Genomic DNA, 20478 nt, shown 5'->3' with positions numbered 1-20478 from the left:
TTGTAAAATAAAAACATATTGTAGAATTTTAAAAATTTAACCATAGTCTTTAAAAAAGGATAGACAATTAAAATAAAAATATGTAAAAAAAAAAAGAAGAAAAAAAAAAAAATAACATTTAAAAAACCTTGCAAATTCACTGAAAAAAACATGGGTTTCACTCACGTTATAGTTAGGAATTAGCATTTAAAAAACCTTGCAAATTCACTGAAAAAACCATGGGTTTCACACACGTTATAGTGTCAAGAATTCCTGTCATGCGAGGGAAGGAAAACACGCCCTTATGTAAACAGGAGAGCTGTTACATAACTCAAGGAAAACACGCCCTTATGTAAACAGGAGAGCTGTTACATAACTCAAGGAAAGACGCCCTTATGTAAACAGGAGAGCGGTTACATAACTCAAGGAAAACACGCCCTATAAAGGGAGGAACCAGGAGGTACAACGCTGTCGGATATTGTGTTTACACCGACGTACCTGCTTAGTGAAGAGCGGTGTTCCGGAGTGGTGCTCCAGTAAGGCAAGAACGGAGGTAGGTCGAGTCGTTACTCCCTGGGCCGTGTCTTGCCCCATCGTCACCTGTGAAGGACCCGGAAGCTCTACCGGATAACCATTGAGCTTCGCTTTTTGACTCGGCTGAGTCAAAGCGCAGTGGCGCTTTTGCTGGTTGGAGTCGTAACTCCCAGCCCGACCAGAGATACAGGGACTGCCAGCTGTAACGCACACCAGGAGGTGTTTGCTGCGTTACAGACTCTGAAGTCCACAGGATCGATCGAGCGGCTGCTCTCGGTTCAGTCTTCTTTGCTTGTGATTGGGGTATCGGTGACGCATCACCAGGAGGTGACTCCGCGTCCCGGTGCAGTCTGAGGAAGAGGTTGAGCGGCTGCTCCCTTCAGGTAGAGACCCCGGCTGGGTGTTTCCCTGACTCCTCGATTCTCCCCAACACTCTTCGTGCCCCTCACAGCCTACCGATTGGCAGCATTGTCGGCCATTTCATTTCTGCCCTCTGTTGGCATACGCCGGGATCGGCGTATATGCAGAGGACGGTTAGGACCATCCGTGCTGTGGGCTGGTAACGTACTTAGCCTGGAGGATTCCAGTGACTATAACCTTTGTTTATTCCTTGTATTATTTTTGCCTTCATTAAAATAACTAAACCTTCACAAGTGGTTGCGTTCTCATTATCGTGTCTGTTAAACGATCCTGAGACGTTCAGGGCGTTACAAATAGTTAGGAATTAGCATTTAAAAATCCTTAGAAATTCAATGAAAAAACCAAAGGTTTCACACATGTTATAGTTAGCTGGACATTTCACTCGTAAAAAACCATTGAAATTCCCCCGTTATAGTTAGTTCAGCTAACTATAACTTGCGCGCCCGCAATGCACTACTGATGACGTCACATATTACATCACTCATGACATGGTCAGTGACATCACTCATGACATCACTGATGACATCTCAAATGACATCACTGATGACATTATCCTTGTGACAGAGTGGTAGACCTCCTCTCACCCTAATATAACCTTTGATACACACATTTAAAAATAGAGACTGAAATTTTCAAAAAAATGGACATACCAATAACAGTTACAACAACCTATTCAGTAATTCTAAGATCCACATACACATCCACTCATCCACCAACAATCCTATACAGTCACTCATACATGTACTCACACATCATATGTACTCATACACCTAAACATCCTGTAACACAATGCCACTCATTCATAGAGTTACTCACACATAGTCACTCATGCTAATAAAGAATCAAACATCCATTTACTTGCATATACAGTTATACACACACCACCACACTTACTTTTACAGAAACTTACACATACTTAGTCTTTTAAACAATCACTTATAGAAACACATACTTATTCATACAGGAAGTCTACCAATCTCTCACTCTCACATATACTCAGTTATAAACACCAATACTCACATATACTAGTTTAAAACATATGTAGTTACTCATAAAGACACTATTGAGACAGTCATTCACTCACTAACACACCCATACACACACACGCATCCATCCATACGGTCCTGCACACATGCTGTCTTCAACACATACAAACAGTGAGTCACTCATTCATGCACCTATGCACTACGTAATAACCCCCACCGAACCATGAAGACACTCAGACACTCATACTGATACTCAAAAAACCAACTAATAACCTATATAGACACTCATGTAGCTACTCACCAACCCATGCAGCCACTTATATACAAAGTGAGAGACTGATACAGGTATTTACACATTTAAACATTACTCACTTAGCCATGTATTCATAAAGATACACTTAATCAGTCAGTAATACAATCAATTTTTCAAAAACAAATCATCAATTTAGACACTTATATACTCATTTATTCTTCCATCGACCTTGAGATATACATATATTAAACATATTTAATTTTCAGAAAAACACACATTCACTGGATGATGTCATCAGTGATGTCATTTGAGATGTCATTTGAGATGTCATCAGTGATGTCATGAGTGATGTCACTGACCATGTCATGAGTGATGTAATATGTGACGTCATCAGTAGTGCATTGCGGGCGCGCGAGTTATAGTTAGCTGAACTAACTATAACGGGGGAATTTCAATGGTTTTTTACGAGTGAAATGTCCAGCTAACTATAACATGTGTGAAACCTTTGGTTTTTTCATTGAATTTCTAAGGTTTTTTAAATGCTAATTCCTAACTATAACGTGTGTGAAACCCATGGTTTTTTCAGTGAATATATATATATATATATATATATTCACTGAAAAAAAACATAGGTTTCACACACGTTACAGTTGGGATTTAGCATTTAAAAAACCTTGCAAATTCAGTGAAAAAACCGTAGGTTTCACACACGTTATAGTTAGCGGACATTTGACTCAGTGATGTCATTTGAGATGTCATCAGTGATGTCATGAGTGATGTCACTGACCATGTCATGAGTGATGTAATATGTTACGTCATCAGCAGTGGATTGCGGGTGCGCGAGTTATAGTTAGCTTAACTAACTATAACGGGGGAATTTCAATGGTTTTTTATGAGTGAAATGTCCGCTAACTATAACGTGTGTGAAACCTACGGTTTTTTCACTGAATTTGCAAGGTTTTTTAAATGCTAAATCCTAACTATAACGTGTGTGAAACCTATGGTTTTTTCAGTGAATATATATATATATATATATGTATATATATATATATATATATATATATATATATATATATATATATATATATATATATATATATTTATTTATTTATTTATTTATTTATTTATTTCACAAAGGGAGACGACGCTGCACTCCTGGGGTCTTCAATTTACAGCATTCTTTTATTTGGCAGACAGCATTTCGCACCACAACGCGTTTCAACATCCGTCTTTCTCAAGCGGTGCCAGAATAGTGTTGCTCTGATTGACAAGCCTTAAATTCAATGATTGGCATTCTGGGAGTTGTAGTGTCTTTGTGTTAGTACACATGGAAGTCCTAAAAATAATTCGTTGCACAGTGCTCTTTATTATGCCACTTTCCCATAAGCCTCATTTTACTGTGTGGCAGTTTTAAAGACATTGTCCTTTGCCCTTTAATGTCAGCTCCCAGGCCCTTACTCCCATTATTTCACGGGCCGCTTCGGTGTAGAAATTCAAGGACAGCTCTCACCTTTACTTCATGATGAGACTCTCCTGGTATGAAGTTGCGCAAGGCGTTATTGAAGTGAGGAAGTCGTTTCCAATTTCTTCTTGTGTATAGTACACACGCAGGGGATAATTATCTCCTCGCCACTTCTTTGATGTAAGTAGTCACTTACACCGGGCGCTGCCGCTTATTAGTTGAATTTCAAAGCACCGTGCGCACATGGAGGACAGATTATGCGCTTCGTTGTGACATGGATTCTTTTAGTTTTCATTTGTGAGAAGAAATGTCATGCACAAATGGTGCCCTACGGGCACCATTTGCACACGGGGTGGGGAGAGTGTGGATAATTTTTTTTTTAAATTAATTTTTACCGTACGCGTACGGTAAGCGTAATCGGCGATTTTTCAAAAAAAAAAAAAATTGAATTTTTGGCCTTGGGAGTTCTTTGGGGACACCTTCATCAAGGCTAGGTGGTTAGGAGCTGTCTAAACAGCCCCTTTACATGTTTTTTGCCTTTGTTTTTCATCCCCCCCTCAGAGTGCGAGAGAGAAAATGGCGGCCGCCGCTTCCTGGTTTCGACCGATTCGAATGTTTACTAAGATCTAACAGCCAATCAGAATCGCGCTCGCGCACGTCACCGTACGCGTACGGTAAGCTTACCGTAAGCGCACCGTAAGCTGCCACAGATATATATTGATTTAAATGCTATTTTCTCAGGAACTACTGAACAGATTTACACCAGACCTACAAAAGGCACTTCCTTGACCTGAGGACTACCTCTCTGCCAAATTTCAAGTAACTTTGTTCAGCCGTTCGGGCTGTAGCTGTGTCGAAAGGTCCTATGGAAAAATGCATGGGAAAAATGCGTTTTGGGACCCCCCTTTTTTCTCAGCCCCCGTTTGACGAATCCCCCCGAGACTTTCAGGGTAGGAGCGGAGCGTAGCGCCCCACCTATTTTGAAAATTTCGCGAGGATTCGTCGACCGGCGCCAAAGTTATTCCAAATAGAATGTTGCGGTTTTCCTATGGAAACAGGGTCCTAACTATAACTATCTACTGGCGACCGCCAGTAGATAATATATATATATATATATATATATATATATATATATATATATATATATATATATATATATATATATATATATATATATCTCGAACAGCACTCCTTCCACTTCTACCAAAGCCTCGGCAGCGAAGAAAGAGATACGAACCACTTCTTTTCTCAGGCAAGATGTTTTATTTGAAACCTAGCAGCAGTCAACAGATATATATATACGAATCCGCTGCGTCTCTGCCTTGATAGCCGGACACGGACCTCAATCTTTAGTGCAAAATGTATGTTTTTATTTTCGTAGATGCCTCCGCCATTATGCGTTTCAACTCATCCGAGTCTTGATCACATGTGTATATATATATATATATATATATATATATATATATATATATATATATATATATATATATATAACCTACTGGCAGTCGCCAGTAGGTAGTTACAGTTAGGACCTTGTTTCTGTTCAGAAATAATTTTTTCTTTTGTCAATATCTTTGGCGCCGTTTTCTGAATCTTCGTGAAATTTTCAAAACTAATGGTTAGCTCAGGTCAGCTCCTGTCTTAAAAGTTTTGGGGTGATTCGTCAAGTGGAGGCCAAGAAAAAAGGGTGGTCCCAAAACACATTTTCCCTATGTTAATTTCTATAGGAACTGTAGACAAAGCTGCAGTCCGAACTGCGGAATGGAATTATACCAAATTTGGCACAATGGTAGGTCTTGGTTAAGAAAGCGTGCTTTTTTTAAATGGTGTAAATTCGTTCTGTAGTTGCTGAGAAATTCAAAAAATAAAAATATTGATATCTGAGGGCCGAGGAGGATTTGCAAACCCTCCCAAGCAAGAGCTTCATTCTGATTGGCTGCCAACACTCCAAACCAGTAAGTGTTGGCAGCCATCTTGTGACTTGGTAAAACCAAGTCACAAGAAATCAGTTAAAAAAAGGATAAAAAAAACACCATGACTGCCTAGGCCTGCCTAGGGGGTCCCGGAGGGCCAAAAAAAGCATTGCAAAAAAACCAAATCTGCAGAATTCACGCTGGGTGTGTGAATCCAGCCCCACCCTGCACCACTCTGCAAACGCACCTCTTGGTGTGTTCCAAGTTGGGGGATTACGTCCCCTTGAATCCTGAGGGTCCCTGGGGGCCAACTAGCCCACTAGATACCTTAAATAAGCCCCACACAGTGGGATTGCTGAGAGGTGGTCTGAGGCCATGCCCCTTTTTTCACCACTCTGCAAACGCACCTCTTGGCGATGAGGTCCTCTTGTGTCCTGAGGACCTCAGGACTAAAGTGGACTTCTCCCCCAAGCAACAGTGTGCCAGGAGGCGCGTTTGCAGAGTAGTGTAAAAAGGGGATGTGACCTCAGACCACTCTCAGCAATCTAGCTGTGTGGGGCTTACTAGAGATAACAGGAGGGCTAGTTGGTCTCCAGGGAGCCTCAGGAGCCAAGGGTACTTCATCCCCAAACCAAGAGCGTGCCTGGAGGCACGTTTGCAGAGTGGTGGAGAAAGGGTTTGTGGCCTGTGTCCACCTCTCAGCAATCCCACTATCTGGGGCTTACTGGAGGTAATAGGTAGACTAATTGGCCCCTAAGGACCCTCAGCAGTGAAGGAGTCTTTAATTCCCATCAAAGAGCGTGCCCGGGAGCGCGTTTGCAAACTGGTGGTCAAAGGAAGCGTGGCCCGCTATGAGTACTTACCAGTGCTGCTGTGTGGGACTTACTGGAGGTAATAGGAGGGGTAGTTCGCCTCCAAGGTTGTTCTTGGTAGCCAACTACCCCTCCTGTTACCTTAAGTAAGTCTCACACAGTGGGACTGCTAAGAGGTCTTTGGAGGCCATGCCCTCGCTTTCTCCACAACTCTGCAAACGCGCCTCCTGGCACATTACGGGTTGGTGGATGAAGTCCACTTTACTCCTCAGGGACGTAGGGGGCCAAGAAGCCCTCCTGGTACCTCCTGTAAGTCCTACGTAGTGGAATTCCTGAGCTCTGGTTGGAGGCCCAGCCCCCTTTCTCCACCACTCTGCAAACGCGACTACCAGTTGAAGAAGCATTTTCAACGCAATAGGTTTCACATTTGTGAGTGTTAGAGCTATTGGCATTGTAAATGTAAAAGTGTTTTATGAATTGTTTTTGGGTGGAGTGGATGTAGGTTGTATGTAGTGGAATTATGTAAATAGAAAGTATGTGGTATTTAGCGTATAGGAATTATGTAGCGTGAGATTATGTGTTATGGAGAGTAATTGTGTGGTATGATAGTCTGTGTTGTAGAGTTGTAACCTCAGGTTTAGCCTTCCTCGTTTCCATAAAAGGTAAACTGTAAACTCAATGAGACAAAAAAAGAAGGAACCACTGAGAAGCAGGGCCACTGGAATTATGCAAATGTTTGGCTCCACCGACTTTTGCACACTTATACATTTTTCGCATTTGCCACATAATACACCATCTGCTGCATAATCTGGAGATTTGAACCAAAAACCATTGTTTCTTACCCGAATGGCTCAAATGTTAGAGTGGTGGAAAGCCCTTTGCAAACCTCGAATGGTCACCTGTTACTTATTGCTAAATGTAGGTACTGATGGTGTGTAAACCACTCTTGCTTCTTTCTGTGCCTCACTTGCCTCTTTCTGCATTTCTGTTGCTTCTTTCTGCACCTTTATTTCTTTTTCTGTACTTCTTTTGCCTCGTTCTGCTCATCTCTTGCACTTTCTGCACCTCTGTTGCTGCTTACTGCACCTTACTTGCTTCTTTCTGTACCCCTCTTGCCTCTTTCTGCACCCTTCTTCCCTCTTTTGGCACCTCTCTTGACTCTTTCGGCACCTCTGTTGCTTCTTTCTACACTCCTCTTCCCTCTTTCTGTACCCCTCCTACCTCTCTCAGCACCTCTGTTGCTTCTTTCTACACTTCTTTTGCTTCTTTCTGTACCCCTCTTGCCTCTTTCTGTATCCCTTTTGTCTCTTTGTGCACCTCTCCTGGCTCTTTCTGCACCCCTCTTGCCTCTTTCTGTACTTCTGTTGGTTATTTTTCACTGCTCTTGCTTCTTTCTGCACCTCTCCTATACATTTCTGCACCCCTCTTGCCTTTTTTTGTATCCCCTTCCCACTTTCGGCACCTCTCTTGCCTCTGTCTGCACCCCTGTTTCCTCTTTCTGCACCTCTTTTGCCTGTTTCTGCAATGTTCTTGCCTCTTTCTGCAGTTCTCTTGCGTCCTTCTGCACCTTTGTTGCTTCTTTCTGCACTCGTCTTCCCTTTTTTGTATACCTCTTGCATCTTTCTGCAGTTCTCTTGCTTGTTTCTGTACCGCTCTTGCCTCTTTCTGCACCTTACTTGCTTCTTTCTGCACCCCTCTTTCTGCACCTCTCTTGCCTCTTTCTGCACCCCTGTTCCCTCTTTCTGCACCTTTTCTGCCTGCTTCTTTCTACACTTCTCTTGTCTCTTTCTGCACTATTTGCGGCTCTTTTAGCACCTCTGTTGCTTCTTTGTGCACTTCTCTTCCTTCTTTCTGCTCTACTCCTGCCTTTTTGAGTACCCCTCTTGCCTCTTTGTGCACCTCTCCTGCTTCTTTCTGTACCTCTCTTGCCTTTTTCTGCAGTTCTCTTGCCTCTTTCTGCACCTCTTTTGCTTCTTTCTGCACTTTTCGTGCCTCTTTCTGTACCCCTCTTGCCTCTTTCTGCACCTCTGTTGGTTCTTTCTGAACTGCTCTTGCTCATTTCTTCATCTCTGTTGCAAATTTCTGCATCCCTCTTGCTTCTTTCTGTACCCCTCTTCCATCTTTCTGCACCTCTCTTGCCTCTGTGTGCACCTCTCTTGCCTCTTTCTGCACATCTCTTGGTTCTTTCTGCACTGCTCCTGCCTCTTTCCGCACCCCTTTTACCTCTTTCCGCACCTCTGTTGCTACTTTCTACACTGCTCTTGCTTCTATCTGCAATTATCTTGCCTCTGTCTGCACCCCTGTTCCCTCTTTCTGAACCTCTTTTGTATGTTTCGGCACCTCTCCTACCTCTTTCTGCATCCCTCTTGCCTGTTTCTGTACCTCTGTTGGTTCTTTCTGCACTGCTCTTGCTTCTTCCTGCACCTCTTTTGCAAATTTCTGCTTCCCTCTTGTCTCCATCTGCACCCCTCTTCCCACTTTCTGAACCTCTCTTGCCTCTCTCTTGCCTCTGTCTGCACCCCTGTTCCCTCTTTCTGCATCTCTTTAGCCTGTTTCTGTACTTCTTTTGCCTCTTTCTGCACCTCTCATGCTTCTTTCTGTACCCCTGTTGTGTCTTTCTGCACTTGTCTTCCCTCTTTCTGCACCTCTCTTGCCTCTTTCTGTGCCTCCCTTGCCTCTATCTGCACTTCTCTTGCTTCTTTCTACACCTCTTTCTTCTTTCAGCAATTCTCTTGCATTTTCCTGCACTTCTCTTGCTTGTTTCTGCACCTCTGTTGCTTCTTTCTACACTTCTTTTGCTTCTTTCTGTACCCCTCTTGCCTCTTTCTGTACCCTTTTGTCTCTTTGTGCACCTCTCCTGGCTCTTTCTGCACCCCTCTTGCCTCTTTCTGCACTTCTGTTGGTTATTTTTCACTGCTCTTGCTTCTTTCTGCACCTCTCCTATACATTTCTGCACCCCTCTTGCCTTTTTCTGCATCCCCTTCCCACTTTATGCACCTCTCTTGCCTCTGTCTGCACCCCTGTTTCCTCTTTCTGCACCTCTTTTGCCTGTTTCTGCAATGTTCTTGCCTCTTTCTGCAGTTCTCTTGCGTCCTTCTGCACCTTTGTTGCTTCTTTCTGCACTCGTCTTCCCTTTTTTGTATACCTCTTGCATCTTTCTGCAGTTCTCTTGCATTTTTCTGTACCTCTCTTGCCTCTTTCTGTACCTTACTTGCTTCTTTCTGCACCCCTCTTTCCTCTTTCTGCACCTCTCTTGCCTCTTTCTGCACCCCTCTTTCCTCTTTCTGCACCCCTCTTTCCTCTTTCTGCACCTTTTCTGCCTGCTTCTTTCTACACTTCTCTTGTCTCTTTCTGCACTATTTGCGGCTCTTTTAGCACCTCTGTTGCTTCTTTGTGCACTTCTCTTCCTTCTTTCTGCTCTACTCCTGCCTTTTTGAGTACCCCTCTTGCCTCTTTATGCACCTCTCCCGCTTCTTTCTGTACCTCTCTTGCCTTTTTCTGCAGTTCTCTTGCCTCTTTCTGCACCTCTTTTGCTTCTCTCTGCACTTTTCGTGTCTCTTTCTGTACCCCTCTTGCCTCTTTCTGCACCTCTGTTGGTTCTTTCTGCACTGCTCTTGCTCCTTTCTTCATCTCTGTTGCAAATTTCTGCATCCCTCTTGCTTCTTTCTGTACCCCTCTTCCCTCTTTCTGCACCTCTCTTGCCTCTGTGTGCACCTCTCTTGCCTCTTTCTGCACATCTCTTTGTTCTTTCTGCACTGCTCCTGCCTCTTTCTGCACCCCTCTTACCTCTTTCCGCACCTCTGTTGCTACTTTCTACACTGCTCTTGCTTCTATCTGCAATTCTCTTGCCTCTGTCTGCACCCCTGTTCCCTCTTTCTGAACCTCTTTTGTATGTTTTGGCAGTTCTCTTGCCTCCTTCTGCACCTCTCCTACCTCTTTCTGCATCCCTCTTGCCTGTTTCTGTACCTCTGTTGGTTCTTTCTGCACTGCTCTTGCTTCTTCCTGCACCTCTTTTGCAAATTTCTGCTTCCCTCTTGTCTCCATCTGCACCCCTCTTCCCACTTTCTGAACCTCTCTTGCCTCTGTCTGCACCCCTGTTCCCTCTTTCTGCATCTCTTTAGCCTGTTTCTGTACTTCTTTTGCCTCTTTCTGCACCTCTCATGCTTCTTTCTGTACCCCTGTTGTCTCTTTCTGCACTGGTCTTCCCTCTTTCTGCACCTCTCTTGCCTCTTTCTGTGCCTCCCTTGCCTCTTTCTGCACTTCTCTTGCTTCTTTCTACACCTCTGTTGCTTCTTTCAGCAATTCTCTTGCATTTTCCTGCACTTCTCTTGCTTGTTTCTGCACCTCTCTTGCTTGTTTCTGCACCTCTGTTCCTTCTTTCTGCACTTCTCTTGCTCTTTCTGTATCCCTCTTGCCTCTTTCTGCACCTCTCTTGCCTCTTTCTGCACCTCTACTGCCTCTTTCTACACACACGAGCTACTTTTAAACTGACCTCATGCTCACCAGGGCAGAAAAGGGCTGCTGGCCTCTAAACTGCCATGCCCTATTATATGCTAGGGACTTAGCAGTAGTTTTAATCCCCCTGCCCTATTATGTACTAGGGCTTTACAGAGGAGGTCATGCTAATCATAGGGGTACCCCAACTCTTAGTGTACCCTAGTGTAGGTAGATGTTTTCACTGTATTCTAAGTATCTTTCAGCATAGCACTGACTCCGGGATTGGTTAGGCAGAGCCCACAGTCAGTCAGAATACCACCAGTACCATTCAGCAACAAGTTGGGGGGTGCCCAGGGCACAGAATGACTTTGCAACAAGGCCTGTTTCTGCACCTCTGTTGGTTCTTTCTGCTTATCTCTTGCTTCCTTCTCACCTTTCTTCCTCTTTCTGCACATGTTCTAACTCTGTAGGCATAGTTAGAACTTAGCATTTAAAAAACCTTAGAAATTCACTGAAAAAACATAGGTTTTAGGGATGTTATAGTTAGAAATCAGCATTTAAAAAATGAAATTCACTGAAAAAAACACAGGTTTCAGGGACGTTACAGTTATTTGGACATTTCACTCCTACAAAACTAGAGAAATTCTGCAATTATAGTTAGTTGAGCTAACTATAACTCACGCCCCCGCAATTCACTGCTGATGACGTCACAAATTACATCATTCATGACCTGGTCAGTGACATCACTGATGACATCACTGATGACAATTGAAATGACATCACTTGATGACATCATCCACGTGATAATCTGATGCACCTCCTCACATCCTAATATAACCTGTGGTACACCCACTCTAAAATACAGACTACCATTTTCGAAACCATAGACACACCAGTACCAGTTATGACATACCCACTCACTGATTCCTAGGTCTACACACACATCCACTCATTCACCCATACAGTCACTCATCAATACAGCACTATCATATGAACTCATACACCTATACAGACACTCGCATACCACCATTCGTCTCTAGAGTTACTCACACACCTAATCAGTCATGCAAAGAATCAATCACACTCCCATTTACTTACCTATGCAGTTATACACACACCACCTCATTTATTCATACAGATACTAACACATACTTTTTCTCTTATACAATCACTGATACAAGCACACACTCATCCATACAGCCACTCTCACAATCACTCACTCTCATATGTAGTCATTTATACACTCCAACACTCACATATACTGCCTTTCACATATGTAGTTACTCACACGTACCACTGAGAGGCCATTCACTTACCAACACACCCATACACACACTCACCCACCCATACAGCCCTTCACAGATGCACACTTGAACCCAAACACCCAGTGAATCACCCACTCACACATTTATGCACAGTCACACATCCCCCACCCACCCACATAGAATCTTTGGCACCCATACAGATACTCAGAGAACCAATCAATAACCCATATAGACACTCATGTAGCTACTCACCAACCCATGCAGCCGCTTACACACCAACTGACAGACTGATACAGTCATTCACACAATTTAGTCACTAACCCATGCATTCAGTAAGACATGTTTAATCACTCACGAACCTACTAAATCATCCATTCAGATACTTATATACACCCACTCATTCTTCAATACACCTTGGTGTGTGTGTGTGTATATATATATGATATATATATATATATATATATATATATATATATATATATATATAAAATCATATTTAAACTTTAGAGAAGCACACAGTTACTGGATGATGTCATTAGTGTTATCATCAGTGATATCACTGACCATGTCATGAATGATGGAATATGTGACGTTATCAGCAGTGCATTGCGGGGGCAGGAGATATAGTTAGCTCAGCAACGTATAATGGCTGAATTTCTCTGGTTTTGTACGAGTGAAATGTCCAACCTGTGGTTTTTTTCAGTGAATATATATATATATATATATATATATATGCACTTTGGTAAACATAGCAAATGGTGCTTGTACTGTATTATTTATTCTTAAACCAGCATTTCACATTTTTTGAGCTGCGCACAGTCCCATAAAGAAATGTTCAGTTACAAAAAACAATACTTTCCTGCTTACAGTAAAAATAATGTTGCACCTGTGATGACGATTACAATTTTTTTCTGTTTCCTTTGCAGACCATTTCTGGTGTCAGCCCTGTGAGCAACCACTCATGCTTTAGACGTGTTCACTCAGCCATACACAGTAAGTGCACCTGCATTTAAACACTTAGGTGGGGCTCCCGAGACAGAGATTACCTTCTTGCTGCTGCTTCCTGTTTGTATTGCTATGTGGAAGAATAAGGAAGCCAAAAGTCTTATCTAAGCCAATCATTTAAAGTACCTTTATGGTCATACTTAAATAATTTAAAGAGATAATGGTGTGTGTGTCAAAGAAGTGAAAAATAAATGGAAGGGGAAAATTAATCAGTGATAATTATTTTAAATGTTCTGCACATTTCACAGCCTTTGTTTAACAGTTTCTTTTATAAGGCCTTCCATGCCATGGATCAACAGGTGTCTGATTCATATGTTCACCCTTTCCCCCATGCACTATTCCACCATGCACTTGTGAACTACGGCAAAAAAATCCTGAAAAAAACACCTGTTTTCTTCACATGCCTGCTTTCATTAATTCTCAGCATTGAGCCTAGGTTCAAACATTTGATCATAATGGTTATTCGTTATTGTACTCTACTTCATTTTATTTTGTTAATGGTTTTTCAAGAACAAAGAAAAGTCTGACTTAAAAATATCATTTTGTTTCATGATTTGAGTTAAAAAATAAGCAGTAACTGGACTTCACATTCATTATAAAAACCTGTTTTAACTGGAGCTAATTTTAACCTGGGATGTGTTCAGTAAACATGTATTTTCTTTCTGGACAACACTGCTTTTCACATATTTTTGGGAAACTGAGGTGGTAAACTATGAAGACAGAGACTCTTGCCTTTACGTGAGCTCTGGTTGTGCTCCCTCAAAAATTAAAACAATCTGCTGCCTCTGCTGCCTAATAGGTAAACCGGTTTCTGTGTGCGATATGTGGCTCACTGCTGGTACAGGCAGCAACTCTTTCTTCAGAGACAAAACCATACCAACACAAGTTTACATTTGAAACGTATATGATTAATTCACTGGAAACCAATTGTAAAAGAAAAACATGAATAAAATGCCATGGAGATTAAGAGAATGGGGTGTATGGATCAGAAAGAAATTTAAAAACAAATACTGATCCATAGAGAACAACGAAAAGCCAAATATTAGTTTCAGTTTAGGGGGGTGTATTAGTACAGTACTTAGGCACCCCTAAGGCTGACCAGTGATAGAGCATGATTGGAATAAAGTTGTCAGTTCTGTTAGGTCAAATGTTGTGAAGAACAGGGATGTAATCATAATGGAGTGTGTTCGGGGAAGCATTGGCGGTTCATCTCAATCAAAGATTTTAACTTCATACATTGAAAATGTATAGAGGTTGAAAATCTTCAATGATGCTTAGTTCAAAACCATTGCTACTTAGGGTTCTACCCAGATAAAATACTCCATTTAAACTTTGACCCTTGAAATTTGGGGAAAACCACTACAATGTAACTGCCTGGCAGGGAGCTGTGTTATAACAGTGCCGGTGTGCACTTTCATCACTTTTGAATGGCAAGTGGGCACTGTGCCTTTTTTTTCCTACCGCCCAGCATTAAATTTTGCTTTTCAGAAAATATTTTTTCTCTCTCTATGTGTCAGGAAAATGGTGACCGTCACTCCACCCTAAATATGGTGCGGCAACTATCACAGTGACCTAGTGACCAAATGGCAGAAAAATCTTAAGTTCAACAGAAACCTAGTTGTTTCCCTACCTCAAAACAGGGAAGAGGAATCTAAAGATTGGCAGATAGGACTGCTGCCATTGTTTTTTTAATGCTATTCTTCCACCAACCTCTAAATTATTCCCATGGTCTGTAATTTATTTTTTAGTTTTCTGACACTATAGAAACATTTAGGGAAGCCTTTATGGACTCCAGTCCAACGTTCATGTTGTAGGATGTTTTCCACAACGCCAGTTCAGGTCCAGAGCAAAGCTTCTAGCTAAAACTAGCTCCTGGGATAACTCAGAAGCAGCTTGAGCTCTTTAAATGTGCATAGCATTCTTTGCTTCACAGACACCGGGAAAATTTGCCATGGGAAGCCAGTAGGACTGTTCAGTTGAACTGACCTGCTTGATATCTTTCAGAAAGTCATAACATCCTCTGACTCCAAGCAGTCTCAAGCTATAGAAGAAGAGTTACATGAAGATACTTTGACTATGGAAGCCCGGGCCTTAAAAATGGGGGCTATCTGTTTTGGACTGATAAGACTGATACGCTAAATCGTTGGTACTGTCTCATTTGGACTATGGTAACTCCTTATACTTGGGGGCCCCAAAAGGAGTTATCCAGAAATTACAGGTGGTGCAGAATGCGGCTGCATGCACACTGCTTGGAATCCCTAGATCAGTCAATTAGGCAGAGCCTAAGGGATCTTTAGTGGCTTCCCATTGCTCAAAGAGTGGAATTTAAATTATTGTGCATTGTGCACCAGGCTTTGCAGGGTCATGGTCCACCTATCATTCAACAACTGATCATTCCCTATACTCCAAATAGACCACTCCAGTCCACAAATTTACATCTGGCTTTTTTCCCAACTATCAAAAAAATGGAAGAGGTGGTCGCTCCTTCAGTTTTATTGTAGCAAGGTTTTGGAATACCTTACCACCAGCTATTTGTATGAAAGAAAACAAGTTATGCTTCCAGAAAGCGATCAAAACCTGGCTCTTTGAATAGCTTAATCCTTGAGGGGCTCGGTCCGCTCGGTTGGGATGCTGCCTCTTATTCAGCGCTTGGATGCCTTTCGGTCGCCATGTGCTCTATAAATTAAGTAAATGCAATAGCAGGCATTCAGTCTGGACCTCTACCCCAATGTCCTTCAAGGTCAACAGCAGTCTAGAACCACTATATCTGAAGCAGAGTTCTAGATTGAAATATTTAAGTCCAAAGCTAAAGCCACTCTATTTACTAATCATGCAGACTAGCAGGAAACTTTCAGCAAAGCATTTTGTAAAGGCTTCTTACCCTAATCTGTATCAAGCAGTTGTTGCCTAAGATTGAGTTATAGACAATTTCAAGACAAAAAATCTAATTGTAGTTTTCAGACTTTTGCCACGCAGTGTTTTCAACAGTTTGATCCAGATGCTATTTTTTGTGAATCAGCTTTCTGGTTAAAGCTATCCTGAGGCTCCCTTCAAGACGACAAACGATAAATAAAAATAAATAATAAATAAAAGATGGTTGTTGATCTACTGCTCTCCACAGTCCTTCTAAGGCTGGTATAGGTCCTCCCACCAAACAAAACATCTAATCCTCCATGTTTCAACTGTTCATCTCATGCTGTGAGAGGCCCCATTTGTCTTGTAATGTAACTTCTATACAAATAGGTTTACTGTTCTGCCTTCCTTTCGCCAGTAGATGGAATCTAGAAATTTGTGATTGTTTGGAAGAAACCTTCCCTCATTTCCTACATGGCTTGTTTCAGTTGCCATTTGAACCCAGGTACCTGGCCTACTAAGGCGCAGGGGGTATCAGTATGAAAATAGACATTCACATATGAACTACGGTACAGATCACAAGACACTGTACTTAAAACGTTTCTGGCTAGGCTATCTTGCAATATCTAAGTTAGTTAGGATGGCACATGTCAAACATGAACAAAGTATGAAGATAATGAAGATCTAATCTTCCCATTGATTTAGCATACTGAATTCCCCCACTGCTGTGAAATTGAACTTTCGTGCATTTAACATAGAAAGGATAGGATATTAACATTTCTGTCAATAACGCACCCCTGCCATGCACAGTGATATTTTTAATGAAGTCAAAGAAGATGTCATGAGTGATGTGTGTATATCTAGGGTAATTAGCAGTGAATGGTGAGTTATAGTTACCTGAGGCACACATTATAGTTACTTGAAATGATTCTAACTATAACTGGTGAATTTCAGTGATGTTTAGAGATTAAAACTGAACATTTCACCAAAATATACCGTTACTTTAACCTTTGTTTATTTTCAGTTAATTTTTAGTGTTTTTCTGTGGTCAATCCCCTGCATGCAGTCAACCCCAGGCTGCGCACAGCCTTTGCACCTACACAGTGAGCGGTTGTCCACAAGACATTCATTCAACCAACACCACGCTGCACACTGCCTTTGCTCCCGTCCGATGGGAGCAGGCTTGTTGTTTGCTCCTGCTTGGCGGGAGATTTGAAATAGCTCCCACCAAGTGAGAGCAAACACAGGTTTCTCTGAACATGCCATTGTGGGTAGGGAAACCGCTATACCCCGGAAGTTGGCTTCCCAGGACATAGCTTCAGCTGACCCTGTGGGATGGGGTCTCCAGGGCCATTACTGGCTCAGGTGGCCGAGCCCTTGCAATGGGTTCCCCAGGGTTGAACACGGCCCTAGGAAGGGGGCCATATGCCCCCACTTCCCCTTTCACTGCATGACTGGACCCCGGGTGGCAGGGTCTCTGGGGCAAAAATTGGCCCAGGATGGGGGCCATATGCCCCCTCCCCATCTACTACATGTCTGGTCCCTGAAGGATGGGGTCCCTGGGCCTGAAAACAGCCCAGGGAGTGGGCAGAGTGCCCCCTTTTGAATTACAGCCAGGCCTCAGGGGATGGGGCCCTGGGGGCAAAATCTGCCAGGGACGGCGGCCGTCTGTCAATCTCCCCCGGAAAATAGTACTGGGTCCCTTGGCAATTGGTCCCCAGGGCCAAAATTGACCTGGGGAAGGGGCATAAATATTTGTTTTCTCCAGGATCTGGCCCACCCAGGGGGCTGAAAAAAAATGTGGGAGACCACTCTTTAAAAAAAAAAAAAAAAAAATGTTTCATGCAGGTTCACAGATCCTCTGCATGTTTGTAGCAACACTTTAAAAAATATATTTTTTGGCACCAAGAGGGGTCCCTCTGGAGGTCACTACCAGGCCTGATCAGTGATGCTGTCAGTGATGTCACTGACCGTGTCTTGAGTGGTGTAAAAGCCGTGCCTTGCGGGGTGTAAGTTATAACTGGTTCGGGCAAGTATAACTGCTGAAATCACTAGTTTTGTAAGAGTGACATCTGAGCCTACATATAACATACCTGGAACCTTAGTTTTTCTATTCATTTCTAACATTTCTCTAACTCTATTTCTTAACTGTAATATCCCTGTAACCTTTGTTTTTGTGTGTGAATTTGTAAGGGTTTTTTAAATTCTATTTCTTAACTATAACTTCCCTGTAACCTTTGTTTTTTTCAGTGTATTTGTATGTTATTTCCTAACTATAATGTCCACACAGCCTTTGGTTTAGTGAATTTCTAAGATTTTTAAAATTGTATTTCCTAACTTTAACCCATGAGAGTGGGTGTGTGAGTGGCTGTTTAGGTTGGTCAGTGGATGTGTCAGTGTCTGTATGGGTCTGAGTTGATGTGTGAGTGGCTGTATGGGTGAGTGTACATGAGGGGCTGTATATGTGAGTGAATGGATGTGTTTGTGGTTGTATGAGTGAGTGACAGGGTGTGTGTAAGGGTGAGTGAGTAGATGAGTGAGTTGCTATATGGGTGAGTGAGAGGGTGTGTTAGTGGTTGTATCGGCTAGTGAGTGGGTGTGTGAGTTGTTGTATGAGTGAGTGACAGGGTGCTGGAGTGGCAATATTGGTGAGTGAGTGAGTGGGTGCATGAGAGGCTATATGGGTGAGTGAGTACATGTGAGTGGCTGTATGGGTTAGCGAGTGGGTGTGTGAGTAGGTCTATGGGTGAGTGAGGGGGTGTGTATGTGGCTGCATGGGTGATTGAGTAAGTGTGCTAGTATCTGTATGAGTGAGTAGATATGTGATTTGTATGAGTAACTGACAGTTTGCATGAGTACCTATATGGGTTAGTGAGTGGGTGTGTAAGGGGTTGCATTAGTGTGTGAGTGGTTGTATGAGTGAGTGACCAGGTACATGAGTGGCTGTGTTGGTGGGTTAATAGGTACATGAGTGGATGTGTAAGTGCTTATACGGATGGGTGATTATATGTGTGAGTGGCTGTATGGATGAGTCAGTGGGTGTGTGAGTAGCTCTATGGGTGAATGAGTGGATCTGTGAGTAGCTGTATGAATGAGTGAGTTTGTGCATGAGTGGCTGTATGAGTGAGTGCAGGGGGAAGTGGCTGTATGAGTGAGTGAGTACATCTGTGAGCGGCTATATGGGTGAGTGAGTAGATGCATGAATGGTTTTCTGGGCATGTGACTGAGTGTGTGAGTGACTGTATAGGTATGTGAGTGGCTGTGTGGGTCTATGAGTGGATGTGAGAGTGCAGAAAGGGTATGTGGATGGGTGTATACGTGTTTGTGCGGGTGTTGCCATAGCTGTGTAAATGATTCAGCTACAATGGAACCTCACCTACTTCTTTTTCCAATAAGAGTCCACAGTTTTTCACAAAATATCTACTCAACTGGAGTATTTTTTACTGGTTAATTAGTAAGTGCTACCTCATTGGGTGAATGTTCAGTGCATATTCTACACTAAATCTGCATAATGGACCACATTGAAATGCCTCCAGTGACCTTATGTGCATTTTGACAATGTGATTATTCCTTGTGCTTCTTTATCCTGAAATCTGTGATAACATAAATCTTCCTATACAGAAGAGAACAAGACTACAAAGAGGTAAATATCCAACAAACAAGGGTACTTTCTCTTAACTATATGAACTAAGTGGTTCTTTGTTGGATGGAGATGTCCTCATATTCTTCTGCATAAAGAAGGCATCACCAAAATCAGCGGAAAAACACACAGGGTCCTTTCAGTAAGCTGTCCATCATTCTGGCAAAGGGCAGGAAGACCTTTGCATACTACTAAGGTGGACAGGGCGGGGCCAAGCAGGCAAGGCTTCCAGGTGATATGCCCATTTTCACACTTGTAGTAATTTAAATGGAGAACCATGGGATCTGCTCTCACAGGGAGAAGCCAAGAAAGAACCCACTCATCACATTCACTACAGATTGTGCTCTGATAGATCAATGATGCTTTTACTTCCATGAAGCATTTTAGATCCTTTTTTATCCCCTGGGGCCCACAAATTACTGGAAGGGGAGGGAGGCCATGCGGCACCCTCCCCAGGCTGATTTTGGCCCCAGGGACCCAATCCCCTGGCCAAACATTAATGGGGAAGGGGGTCCCACAGTCTCCCTCTCTGGGCCAGTTTCAGCTCTGAAGACCCCATTCCCTGGTGCCCGGCCTCTTCATGCTGGGAGCCCACAGAGGGCACCCAGGGTGCTGTGTTGGGAACTGTTGGGGATCTTGAATCCCACTGCAGTCCCTGCCGGCTCTCCACCTCCAGCCGGCATTGCTTCTGCACATAGCCAAAGATGCTGCTCCCTGAATGCAATAGCAATTCTTCCATCTGTTTTCCTGCCCTAGCTAAAAAGTCTGCTCCCTGTGGGCGGGAGTAGTTTTCCTGCTCCCGTCATCTGGGAGCAGACTTAGTTTGCGCTCGCTTGGTGGGAGCTGTCAAAGCTCTTGCTGAGCGGGAGCAAACTGCTATCTCCTGAAGGTGGGTACCTCGGGAGATAGTAGGAGCCGG

The 20478-nt window shown here is 42.9% G+C and overlaps 1 protein-coding gene across 12 annotated transcripts in view; it reads left to right on the top strand.

Moving 5' to 3' along the window:
* The window catches only part of SYK (spleen associated tyrosine kinase), a 430546-nt gene that overhangs the window by 129027 nt on the left and 281041 nt on the right, over positions 1–20478 (top strand). For all 12 annotated transcript variants that reach the window (XM_085632733.1, XM_085632731.1, XM_085632724.1 and 9 more), the window contains one exon: positions 12988–13054. The gene's annotated coding sequence lies outside the window, so the exon portion shown is untranslated. The remainder of the gene's footprint in view (positions 1–12987; positions 13055–20478) is intronic.

The sequence above is a fragment of the Triturus cristatus genome, chromosome 2_1 (assembly GCF_964204655.1).
Source record: "Triturus cristatus chromosome 2_1, aTriCri1.1, whole genome shotgun sequence".
In the NCBI taxonomy this organism is placed as follows: domain Eukaryota; kingdom Metazoa; phylum Chordata; class Amphibia; order Caudata; family Salamandridae; genus Triturus; species Triturus cristatus.
Note: the sequence above shows the minus strand (reverse complement) of the source record. Positions and strands in the feature narration are given on the sequence as shown.